Below are 12,235 nucleotides of genomic sequence, written 5' to 3' on the forward strand. Positions count from 1 at the left end.
GAAAGGCAAGGCCTTCAAGACTCACTTGTGATACACTTTAAAAAAAAATCCAAGTTTTTATGTATTGAGTATAATGCATTTACTGTTATATTTATATTTTTTTGTATTCTCTAAACTTGGCACTTTGATCTGATATTCGACCCAACAAAGGATCTGTCATTATTATCATTTTTTGTTCAAACAGGAACTTCTTTTGCTAAGCATGGAAGTTTTATTTATTGCAAACGTTTTGGTGTAGATAGCAGAACAAGGGAAATTACTCTGCTGGGGAACTTAGTTTGCTTTAAACTGATCTTTCTCATCTTAAACATTACATTTTGAAATTATACTCAACACATAAAAAGCTTGGATTTAAAAAAAAAAAAGTGCATCACAAGTGAGTCTTGAAGGCCTTGCCTCTCTTGTTTCAAAATGTAATGTTTAAGATGAGAAAGATCAGTTTAAAGCAAATTAACTCCACTAGCATTACAGAGTAATTTCCCCTTTTTACTATCTGCACCAAAACGTTTGCAAAATAAATAAAAATTCCATGCTTAGCAAAAGAAGTTCCTGTTTGAACAAAAAATGATAATAATGACTGCTCTAGCTGTTGGGTCAGAATATCAGATCAAAGTGCCAAGTTTAGAGAATACAAAAAATATAAATATAACAGTAAATGCAGTTTCCATATAATTAGGCTTCATTCTTTTCTTTTTTTTTGTGCCAATCCCAGAAGCGCAATATTGTTTTAAATAAGATGACTGGAAAGAACTGGATTTTTCCTATTTTTATGCCAAATTTGGTGTCAACTGACAAAGTAGTTGCAGAGAAAATGTCAATGTTAAAGTTTACCACAGACACACAGACACACACACACACACACACACACAGACAACCGAACACCGGGTTAAAACATAGACTCACTTTGTTTACACAAGTGAGTCAAAAAGGAAAACAAAACACAGATGCACCTCAAGAGAAAACGTATAAACAAAACGCGAAAGAAACATTTCTTTCGTTTTAACCAAAAAAAACAAACAAACAAAAAAACAAAACAAAAAAACAACAACAACAAAACAACGGAAACATAATGATCACGAAAGATACTAAAGACAGGACCCATTTTTCCCTACATTTTCTGAAGATTCACGTGATACCTCGATATTTGTCCACGGACAAAAAGCACACAACAGAAAGCTAGAACAGAATGCAGAGATAAAGGACACAGAGCCTTTGCAGCCTTGGTAAATGCCAATGGAGCCATAAAGACTGAAGCTTGGGGCGTGAAAATGAGAAAACGAGGATCGCGTTTGTGTAAGGAATGTTCAATGTCTTGGTGGTTGCTCTCTCTCTCTCTCTCTCTCATATATATATATATATATATATATATATATATATATAGGTGTGTGTGTGTGTGTGTGTGTGTGTGTGTGTGTGTGTGTGTGTGTGCATATCATATATATATATATATATATATATATATATATATAATGTATATTTATCTCTCTCTCTCTCTCTCTCTCTCTCTCTCTCTCTCTCTCTCTATATATATATATATATATATATATATATATATATATTGACATTTATATCTATATTTAAAGCACGATTCTTTAAGTCGTTTTTTTGCCCCTCATCTCTCTCTGAATTTTCAGATCAGAGATTTTTCAGACTCCCCTGCTTAGATATAAATAAACAAGTATATAAATATAAAAAAAATTAAGAGGATGAAAAGAGGGAGGGAGGGAGACATGGAGAGAGTGAATGAGAGAGAGAGAGAGGGAGAGAGGGAGAGAGAGAGAGAGAGAGAGAGAGAGAATGTCATTTTCACAGTTCATTTCTACGAAATAACACCTGTCTTGGAAAAAAAAAACCAACAACAACAACAAACAAATAGATTTTTAAAAAGTCCTATCGCTTTTTCTTTCTCCCTCACCCCCTTCTTCCTTGTGCTCCCAGGCCTCTCTCCCCCCCCCCCCTTGACTATTATACATTTGTCTGCCCTATCCGTGACTTTAAAGGGTGAGGAGAAGCTGGCTTTTTTACCTCCACTTTTAATGGAAGTAATCAGGAACAAGGTCATAAAAACGACCAGCAGACACAGAGCACCAAAGTCCAGAGAAAGAGAATCTAGTTAGCTGGGTCTGTTGAAACAGGGGAGGAGGGGGGGGAGGGAAGAGGGGAAGAGGACTGGAAATGGAGCAGATGTGGGTGTGGGAGGGGTAGGGTGGGGGTTGTGAGAGAGTTAGACATAGAGAGAGGGGGTGTGTGGGTTTTGAGGGAGTTAGACAGAGAGAGAGACAGACAGAGACAGAGACAGAGATAGAGAGACAGGGAGAGAAATGCTTTCTCACACGCACGCCGGAATTCTTTCTCTTCCGTTTCTTGTCAACACCCACCTCTCTCTCCCACTCCAAAGTCAAGCCAGGCAAACTTTATCACCTCTCAAGAGAGATTACCATGTGGTCGTGAAGCTCACAATACAAACGTAAAATGTAGATCAACGCTCAAAAGACAGACAGACAGACACACACATACACTCACACACACACACGCACACACACACACACACACACACACGTACACACACACACACACACACACACACACATACACTCCTGTCCTGTCCTGTCTCTTTCTCTCCACCCCCTGTCTCTCTTTATTACACAGGGCACAAAAACCTGTCTTGACCATTAAAATATTTGTGTAATTGATGCTTATTTCTGGATATGAACAGGCGTTCATCGAGCACACACACACACACACACACACACACACACACACACACACACACACACACACACACACACACTTTCTATACCAGCTGCATAAAAACACGCGCACTAGCGTATATATAAAGGCAAACACACAGCAGCGACACATAAAAGTGATAAGGACGGACAAGCAGTGCAGACGAGAGCGGTTGGTTGGCTATTGGTGTTGAAGAAACGTGCACGTAAACAAACCCACCATACAAAGCTTTAGTCTGTGCACGTGAACAAATGTTCTTTCTGAGCTTGAATGCTGCCTGGGTGTTGAAAGATATTATACTCTTGTCTGGAGTGACATAGCCACGAGTGCATTGTATTGCACAACCTTGTACCGTGCACAAAATTGTGTCATCCGTTGTCTCGTACTGTATTCATTGTTCTGTGTCCTGTTGTGTTTGAGCTTGTTTATATTCTGTGACATAATCTTTAAGATATTGTGTAATATCTCGGTATTCTGTAAAGTTCAGGAGCCGGGTCGGAAAGATAAATGCAGCAACCAACTGCAATGGTAAATGCGGTTCGTGATTGTTGCTCATGCACATGATGTTTTGTTGTTGTTGTTGTTGTTGTTTGTTTTTTTTTTTTACCTCGTCTTGTCTTGCCTGGCATATTCTTGTCTGATCCCGTCTTATCATATCTAGGCCTCAGTTCACACATACCCACATATATGTACATGTCTGTCTTGTTCGCTATCTGAATTCAGTTGATCCTTCTTTCTGTTTACATAGGTGTACTCTCGACAGGGACTGGGAGTCGGGGCAGTACGGAGCCGTTTGTGATTAGGAAGTAGGCTAAACTTAAGCGAGGAATAAATCAAATGAACCGATGAATTAACACAAGAAAAACAACCACCAACATGAAATCAATAAATAAACCCTAAGCATTAGACAAACATTTCGTGAATATTATGAGTTTCCGAGTAATCAAAGGAATCCGAGAATTACGCAAGAAATAATCAAAAACAATAATAAACCCAGCTGAATATCACTGAAGCATAGTGTGTATATTGGGAGCAAACGCTAGCGAGGCAAACGAATTAATTAACTCATACTACTACTGCTACAACTGTTACTGCTGATATCTATTTGCATAGCGCTGAATCTTGTGCAGACATAGCAAAGCGCTTACATACCAGCCGTTCACACGCATGCATAAATCTAATCCACAAAAATGAAAAACAAGTCTGATAATTTTTTTTTAAATATCATACATAAAGCAAGAAATAAATGAAATTAATAATTAAACAATAAACTTTAAAACATACATACAATCAATCAATTACATGAACGGATGAATGAATCGATGAATGAATGAATGAATGAAAGAATAAAACTGAGGTCCAGAAACATTGCTCCCACGAACGGCTTTCCTTTTGTGAAGTGATATTGGTGGGAAAGAAAGGCAGGCGAGTGAGTCAACAATTTCACTGTTGTGTCCTGGAAAGGAATGCTGATGTGGACTGGGTGATGGATGTTAGGTGTATGTCTATGTTGTCACCCTCGACATGTCATTCCCAACCTTCTTTTTTTCCCCTGCTCCTTGTGAATCAGTGTACTATACAATCATGCATGCTGCATGAGTTTGCCACCGCGGGAAACGAAAAGGGAGTCTTGCGCGCGCGCGCGCTGTCTCGCGCTGTGTATGTGAACCTGTGTGTGTGTGTGTGTGTGTGTGTGTGAAGGGATGGAGTGGAGAGGAATACGAGTATGTGTGTCAGTGTGTGTATGTGTGTGTGTGGGGTGGGAGTGTGTTTGTGTATCCGTGATTTATGTGTGTGTGTGTTTGAGGGCAAAGCTCTATTACAGGTGTGTTTTCTTGTTTCGTGTGTTTTCCCTTTCTTTTAAAGTCTTTTCACATATTGGTTTCTTGACGGATCTTAGAATCATTAGAAATAATCACATTACGAACGCATAGCATTTTTTGTTTATCATAATACAGTGGAGAGAGAGAGAGAGAGAGAGAGAGAGAGAGCACTGAACACTGAAATGTTTAACGTTATTAGCTCTTGTGACACAGTAGATAAAAGTCGGAACAAAAACAGTACAAAACAGATAAAATGGAACAGAAAAGAAAAACATATTTGAAGCAAAATAAACTAAGATAAACAGGCAACACTTTGGTACTTTGTCATCAGCTAAAAATAAGTCCATGTGGCAGGGGGTACTGCGCGTTTTTTCCAGTCGTTCGTCTCCAAGGTTTGGACAGTACACAGAAAACAAAGAGAGAGAGAGAGGGGGGTCACTTTGAGAGAAATCGTCGGGGGCGCCACGTTCCCCTTCTTCAATTTCTCTCGAGGGCAATGTGTGAGAAGCCGTGGAAAGTCCCCCTCACTTTTATCAAAAACATTTCTTTTGTCATCGGAAATGGTTTCTTGTCTTTTCCCAGGACAAATAATAGAGAAAATGAGAGAGAAATAAGGTTACGACGACAACGACGATCATGATGATGACAATGGCGTTAATGATGCCGTCGACAGAGATGACACTGAAATTAACAATTATTTGTTGCGTTTCACAAGAGACTGTTAACTGCAGTGCTTCGACCTCAAATTCAACATCGGAATCAATAGCAAACAACAAAATCATAGCAAAGTGTATAACTCAAACAGAAAGTTATACCAAGACTTGACCCAAATCTTTCCAGAGGGATGTTAGGAATAACATTGAAATAAATTAACTTCCTACATATATATGACAAAACAAAACAAGTTTCACAATGCTGTACTCTTGCGAGGAGAACGTGAGAGCGGGACCAAATTACGTTTTCATGTTTGTTGTGATGCTACCTTTTCTGTCACATTTATTTAGACTGTTCCATCGTTTTGGGCCTGTTCATGTGTCCATATGTTTGTGTTTGCATTCTCTCGCATTTCAAAGAAGACACTAAGAACATGAAAATGTTATTTTAAAAACAGTGTCAATGAAGGAAATCATATCAACCAGCTAACCAGACAACAGGTAGCACACACACATACACACACACACACTCACTCACTCTCTCTCACCCACATTACAAGAATGGATGAAATGGAGGGGGGGGGGCGGTGGAGGTGTGGGAGGGGGGGGGGGGGTGTGTGCTCAACATTGTAATGGGTCAGAATGCCTTCTACAATAAAACATTTCTGAGTTCTGAGTTTCTGAGTTCTCTCTCACACACACACACACACACACACGTACACACACACACGTACGCACACACACACACACACACACACACACACACACATTTTTTTAAACCGATACTATAGCATCACCGTCACCGTCTTCACTGCTGACATCACCGTCATGGTCGTGCTCTTTATTCCTTCTTTTTCTTCCTCTCATCTCTCTCAAAGATTCTATTGGTAAAAGACAAGAAACCAACCCCGATGACAAAGAAAATGTTTTAAATAAAGATAAGAGGCACTTCCCATGCTTTGTGACACACCGTATGCGCGCCCCCCACTGCGCCCCCCAATTGAGAGAAAGCGTGGGAGGAAGAGGGGGGCGGGGGGGACGCTTCCCCCCCACCTCCCCAACCCTCCCTCCTCCCCAACGATTTCTCTTAAAGTGAGAGAAAGCGTGAGCCAACAGAGGAACGTCACAGACAGACAGACAGAGACAGACCGAGATAGAGACTGACGGACGGCAGAGACTCGAGGCTGAACAAAACCGACCATATTACTCACGGATACGGACATCAGGCATTGTCAGGCCTATCAATCTGTCTTCATTGATCTACAGCTTCCTTGAATACAAATAAATGTATACAGAGCTCACAAAAATCAAAGACCCATTTTGAACTTGCTCTGGCAGTTGTTGTTTTTTCCCTCCGGGACATGGTGAAATAATAATAATAATAATTTCCGGCAAACAGTGGTGCATACAGGAAGTATCCATTTCAAATGTAAAGAGCGCCACTCAAAAACAGAAGTGGGTTCTTGTTGTTGTTGTTGTTTTTACACGCGTTCGTTCATATATTACAACGAAGATCATTTGTAAACCAATGAATTGCAAATTTTGGGCTGAAACATCGATTTTTCAAACGTGTTCTCAAAGCTGTTCACGGTGCAGTGTGCCTGAAACAGTCCTTCCAATGGGATTCCAGTGGTAGGCCATTATGCAGCTTGCGTGAGGGGAATATATTTTACGATCATTTCTCTGCTTGTTGCCATATCTTCTTCTTTTTTCTTTTTTAATTCTTTCCCTTCTTTCTTTGATCTATTTACTGCTGACATTCTATGATCACATTCCTGATTTCATAAAGCGAGCAGAGAGAAAACAGAGAGAGAAGGGAGGTAGGGAGGGGGGAGAGCGGGACGAAGAGACACACACACAAACACACGCACACACACACACACACACACACACACACACACACACAAACACACGCACAAACACACGCACACATACGAGGGTTGTTGTTTTTTATACCCCGCCTCACTCCACTTCTTCGTAACGAGGGCAGGAAAACAGGAGAGGGGCGCGGGGGGCAGGGAGGGGGCATTCATTTCTGATGATGGAAATAAGATGGATTATTCCTCTGTTTGTTGCCATATCCTCTTTTTATCCTTCTTTCGTTATATATATATATATATTTTACCGGTAAAGTGTAAACAGAAAAAGTAGAATGAGGGACGGAAGGGGAGGGAAGGGGAGAGAAAGAGACAGACAGACAGAGAGCTTGACAAGGGCTGAGAAGGACAGAGAAACAGAGAGAGAGAGAGATAATCAGAACACACACACACACACACACACACACACACACAAACACACACACACACACACACACACACACACACACAGGCGAACGAGCGATATGGGGGACACACACACACACACACACACACACACACACACACACACACACAGCGAAAACGTCTTCGTGTTATTTTGACCGAGTCAAACAAACAACAGCGGTTTCGTGGATGGGTTGCTTTCTTTTTTTTTTCCTGTCTGGAGACCTTTTGCCGGAAAGTGAACGACCTTTCAGTGTGACAGTAGCTATAACTTACTTTGCTTTTCCACCTCCCACCTGGGGCCGGGTTTGCATGAGCAATCTTAGCTAATGTTAATGTGTTAAGGCTTTTCCTAAGTCTACAGACTTGGGAACATTCTATACAGGAAGTAAAATCAGCACTGCTGTGAGCGTTCGACACCAAACCCATTACCTTTCCATATTGCAGTCACTGGAAGTGAACTAACCTTTCTTCGACATTTTTGTTTTTATTCTCTGACGTTAGTCTTATAACGAATCTTAAGATTTACTGAGGGAAAAGACCGCCGCAGCCCTCTTCTCCCGCATACTCGAAAACAACACGCATCTGAGTCTGTCTGTCCGTCCGTCCGTCTGTCTGTCTGTCTGTCTCTTTCTCTCTCTGTCTCGTTCTAACCACCTTCCTGTCATGCCATGATGCGGATTGCGTGCTCGTATGGGAAAGGGAAAAAACTTTAACCTGAAATTCCCCATCGATATTTCTGACATCTCGAAAGATTCTTTACATGTGTGTGTGTGTGTGTGTGTGTGTGTGTGTGTGTGTGTGTGAGTGTGTGAGTGAGTGAGTGTGGTGTGTGTGTGTGTGTGTGTGTGTGTGTGTGTGTGTGTGTGCGCGCGCGTGTGTGTGTGTTTGTGTGTGTGTAGGCGGGGGGAGGGGCAGGGGGAGGGGAGAGACAGGATGACAGGAAGTGCGTTGGGAGGTTGGAGAGGAGGAAGAGGGGAGAGGGAAAGGGAGGCTGGATGGTGATGTCGGATGATCTTGACTGGCAAAATAAAGTAATCAATAGGCTGATCATGGCTCCGCACGGCATACAAAGAGACACCGAAGGAAAGAGCAATGGTTCAAACAGCGCTTTTCCCTGCTCCGATATCGGTTTACAGCAGTTTGCAAAGCAGGCAAATTGGTATGACATGTAAAATTATAACTACATCCGCGTTAAAAAACAGGATAAGATGACCAGTTTAGTCTCGTACGTATTTATTTAAAGTGAGGAGAGACTGGCATGTAATAATAATAGTATTAATATATATGTGTATAATACTAATAATAACAATAACAATAATAATGATAAGCATTCATATAGCGCTGAATCTTGTGCGTTGACAAATCCAAGCGTTTGCACACCAGTCATTCACACGCATGCACAGCACTGAATCAGATGGAAGGAAATGACATTCATAAATACATTCAATAGAAAACCAGAGACTATCGACAAGTTCAAGCAGAATCACGCGTAATGGTGTTTTTGCACATCTTATGAGAGTGTACAAACACTTGTTGAATGATAGATTAAGATGCTTGAAGGGGAGGAAGAGGAAGGGTAGAGTGAAACAGATGGTTTTATAATGTCGTTTGTTTAGCATACATTTATTCTCACTGGCTTTTTTAAGTTTTTGGGCCCCCCGCATTTCCTGTGTTTGATGCACGATGTTAATACAGACTTGACACAAAACGGAGGACCATTTCACAAAAGCAGGTGTTTTATTACATAAAACGTCAAAAGCTCGACAGTTGGTTTACATTATGCAAGGGGAATATCAGTGGTATACCACCGATCTTTCATTGAATACACACATGGCTGATATAGGAACACGTGTACCATGAAATGCTGGGAAAATGCATTTGAAAAACTGATCTCAGCCAAACACTTTCAGTTATTCATCGGTTTGTAAATGATGGCTGTGTTGTTGTTGGTGTTTTTTGGGTGTTTTTTTTTTCATTGGAATATGGAAATGCACGCGTAAGAAAGCATCTTTTGTTCTGAGTGATGCAACTACACCGGTTGCGTAACACCGCTGTTTGCAGAATATTCCACATCATTCACCATGCCATGAAGAAGAAAACACACACATATATAGATATAATCTCTCTCTCTCTCTCTCTCTCTCTCTCGTTCACAACCACTTTTCTGTCTCCCTCTTCTTCTCCCGTCCATTTCCAACCTACCTACATCATTCTTAAATTCTTGTGTTTGTTTCCTTTCATATACATTTTATTTACCGCCGTGCTTGTGCCTTTATTCTGAAGAGCATACACTCTTTTGGGCATGGTTGGGTGTAAAATAATTATCATCCCAGTGCTTATCCATTATCCTCGGAGATAAAGAATTTTGTCTTGTCATGACTTGTCTTCTCTCTCTCTCTCTCACTAGCTCGCGAGGACAGCATGTGAATGTGTGTTAGTGCGTGCGAACGCTTCAATAGACCTATCACTGTACATAAAAGTAACATGTCTTCGGTAACTATCCGTGCTCTCTCTCTCTCCCATCCCCCTTCCTGCTCGACTTCTTTATTTCCTTTTTTCTGTGCATTTTTGTGAAAGAAGTTCTTCGCTTATCTTTCTTCACTATAAAACATTCGAGTTTGTCTTTTTCTTTTACAGTTACCCACTCTCAGTTATACTCTCTAGAACAGCAAGTGTGTGTGTGTGTGTGGTTGTGTGTGTGTGTGTGTGTGTGTGTGTGGTCGTGTGTGTGTGTGTGTGTGTGTGTGTGTGTGTGTTGTGGGGAAGGGGCGGTGTAACTCGTGTGTGGTCGTGTGTGTGTGTGTGTGTGTGTGTGGTCGTGTGTGTGTGTGTGTGTGTGTGTGTGGTCGTGTGTGTGTGTGTGTGTGTGTGTGTGTGTGTGTGTGTATGTGTGTGTGCGTGTGAGTGTGTGTGTGTGTGGTCGTGTGTGTGTGTACGTGTGTGTGTGTGTATGTGTGTGTGTGTGTGTGTGTGGTCGTGTGTGTGTGTGGTCGTGTGTGTGTGTGTGTGTGTGCGTGTGGTCGTGTGTGTGTGTGTGTGTGTGTGTGTGTGTATGTGTGTGTGTGTGCGTGTGTGTGTGTGCGTGTGTGTGTGTGCGTGTGTGTGTGGTCGTGTGTGTGTGTGTGTGGTCGTGTGTGTGTGTGTGTTTGTTGTGGGGAAGGGTCGGTGTGACTCGTGTGTGTCTGTGTGTATGTGTGTGTGCGCGCGTGTTTGTGTGTGTGTGTGTTTGTGTGTGTGCGCACGCGCGCGTTTGTGTGTGTGCGTGCGTGTGTGTGTATATATGTGTATGTGTGTGTGTGTGTGTATCCGTGAGTGTGTGTGTGTGTTGTGGGGAAGGGCGGTGTGACCGAGTGTGAGTGTGTGTGTGTGATAGAGAGAGAGAGAGAGAGAGAGAGAGAGAGAGAGAGAGTGTGTGTGTGCGTGTGTGTTAGGAGAGAGAGAGAGTGTGTGTGTGTATGTGTGTTTGTTGTGTGGAAGGAGCGATGTGACTGAATGTGAGTGATTGTCCGAACGCAGTGACGCCTCCTTGAGCTACTGAAACTGAAACTGAAAACTGTGTGGAAGGAGCGATGTGACTGAATGTGTGTGTGTGTGCTAGTCTATCTGTATGTGTGTGTGTGTGTGTGTGTGTGTGTGTGTGTGTGTGTGTGTGTGTGTGTGTCTGTGCATGTATCTGCTCCTAAGTCAAAACCATTGCAGATTATGTTTCAGCAAAAAAAAAAATGTATCTTACCTTTCCAATCAAAGCACAGCGTTTTCAAATCAGCCAGGTAGTCGCAACAAAATATTGGCCCCGCTTCGCTTTTGACACAATTATCTTTGAATGAATAACAGCTCAATTCCTCCTAACAACGTGAAAAAAGCACACACAAAATTCACACAAACTCCGACTGTAGTAAACCAAACCGTTTCTCTGCAGTTGGACTCTCGCTGCCAACGACGCAATGAAACGTTGGTATTGTTCCCTTCGCGTGAAGTTACGTGTGATTGGCTGAAAGCTCCAGACAATATATTCGATGAAGAACAGTCACTGACTAATACAGTATTAAACACACTGGTTATTGCTGAATAAAAACTGCACTGACAAGGGCACAAAATGGCACGAGAGCACGCACGCTTTCAACCGAGGGTCGCTTGCAAGCCAGAATGTGAAGACTTTCTCCGCAACTGAACGCTGGGCTGAGCTGAGCAGAGCAGACGACAACTCTCCGTTGAGTGACAGGCAAGTGACAACGCGGCCACGACGCACACACACACACACACAGGAACACACACGGACCCACCCACTCCACACACGCACACATTCACGCACACACGCACGTGAATAGGCTGGTTCCACGCAACTGTAGCGACTTTGCGTTTCTGTCTCGCTATTTCCGTGGGGACTGCGATTTGTGCTGCGCCGCCTTTTTCGACTTGGCCTGGTTTTGTCAACCACTGAGGAAAGGAAGTTCCAAGCAAGCTTCGATCCATGCTCTACAGCCTGACAATGCATGGACAAATCACTTCGATCGCCGCTGGTCAGGCGGTCTCGTCTGTCTCTGTTGTCTTCTCCCTTGAAGCGTGTTAAGGCAGGTATGTGGGGGGAACAGGTGTTATGGAATCGACTGGCGGTAACAGACAGGGATGTTGTTTGGTGTAGTGGGCGGTGTTGAGGTGTTAAGGGATTGATTGGAGGTAACAAGATTTCTCTGGGTATACATGTTGGTTTTTTTAAGGTGTCAAGGAATTGATTGGAAGTAAGTGACCCAAGATTTCATTAGGT

At 42.3% G+C, this 12,235-nt stretch overlaps 1 protein-coding gene across 4 annotated transcripts in view; it reads right to left on the reverse strand.

Annotated features, from left to right (window-relative positions):
* LOC143292417 (cGMP-dependent protein kinase 1-like) overlaps positions 1-11,942 on the reverse strand; it is a 103,190-nt gene extending 91,248 nt beyond the window's left edge. Inside the window, exons 1-2 of one of the 4 annotated variants that reach the window (XM_076602668.1) lie at positions 11,815-11,942; positions 11,204-11,654 (exon numbers count right to left, since the gene is read on the reverse strand). The gene's annotated coding sequence lies outside the window, so the exon portion shown is untranslated. Of the gene's footprint in view, positions 1-11,203; positions 11,717-11,814 lie in introns of those variants that run through there. The other 3 variants (XM_076602667.1, XM_076602670.1, XM_076602671.1) reach the window with 3 other exon arrangements.
* Between the last annotated feature and the right edge of the window lie 293 nt (positions 11,943-12,235).

The sequence above is a fragment of the Babylonia areolata genome, chromosome 18 (genome assembly GCF_041734735.1).
Source record: "Babylonia areolata isolate BAREFJ2019XMU chromosome 18, ASM4173473v1, whole genome shotgun sequence".
Classification (NCBI taxonomy): domain Eukaryota; kingdom Metazoa; phylum Mollusca; class Gastropoda; order Neogastropoda; family Buccinidae; genus Babylonia; species Babylonia areolata.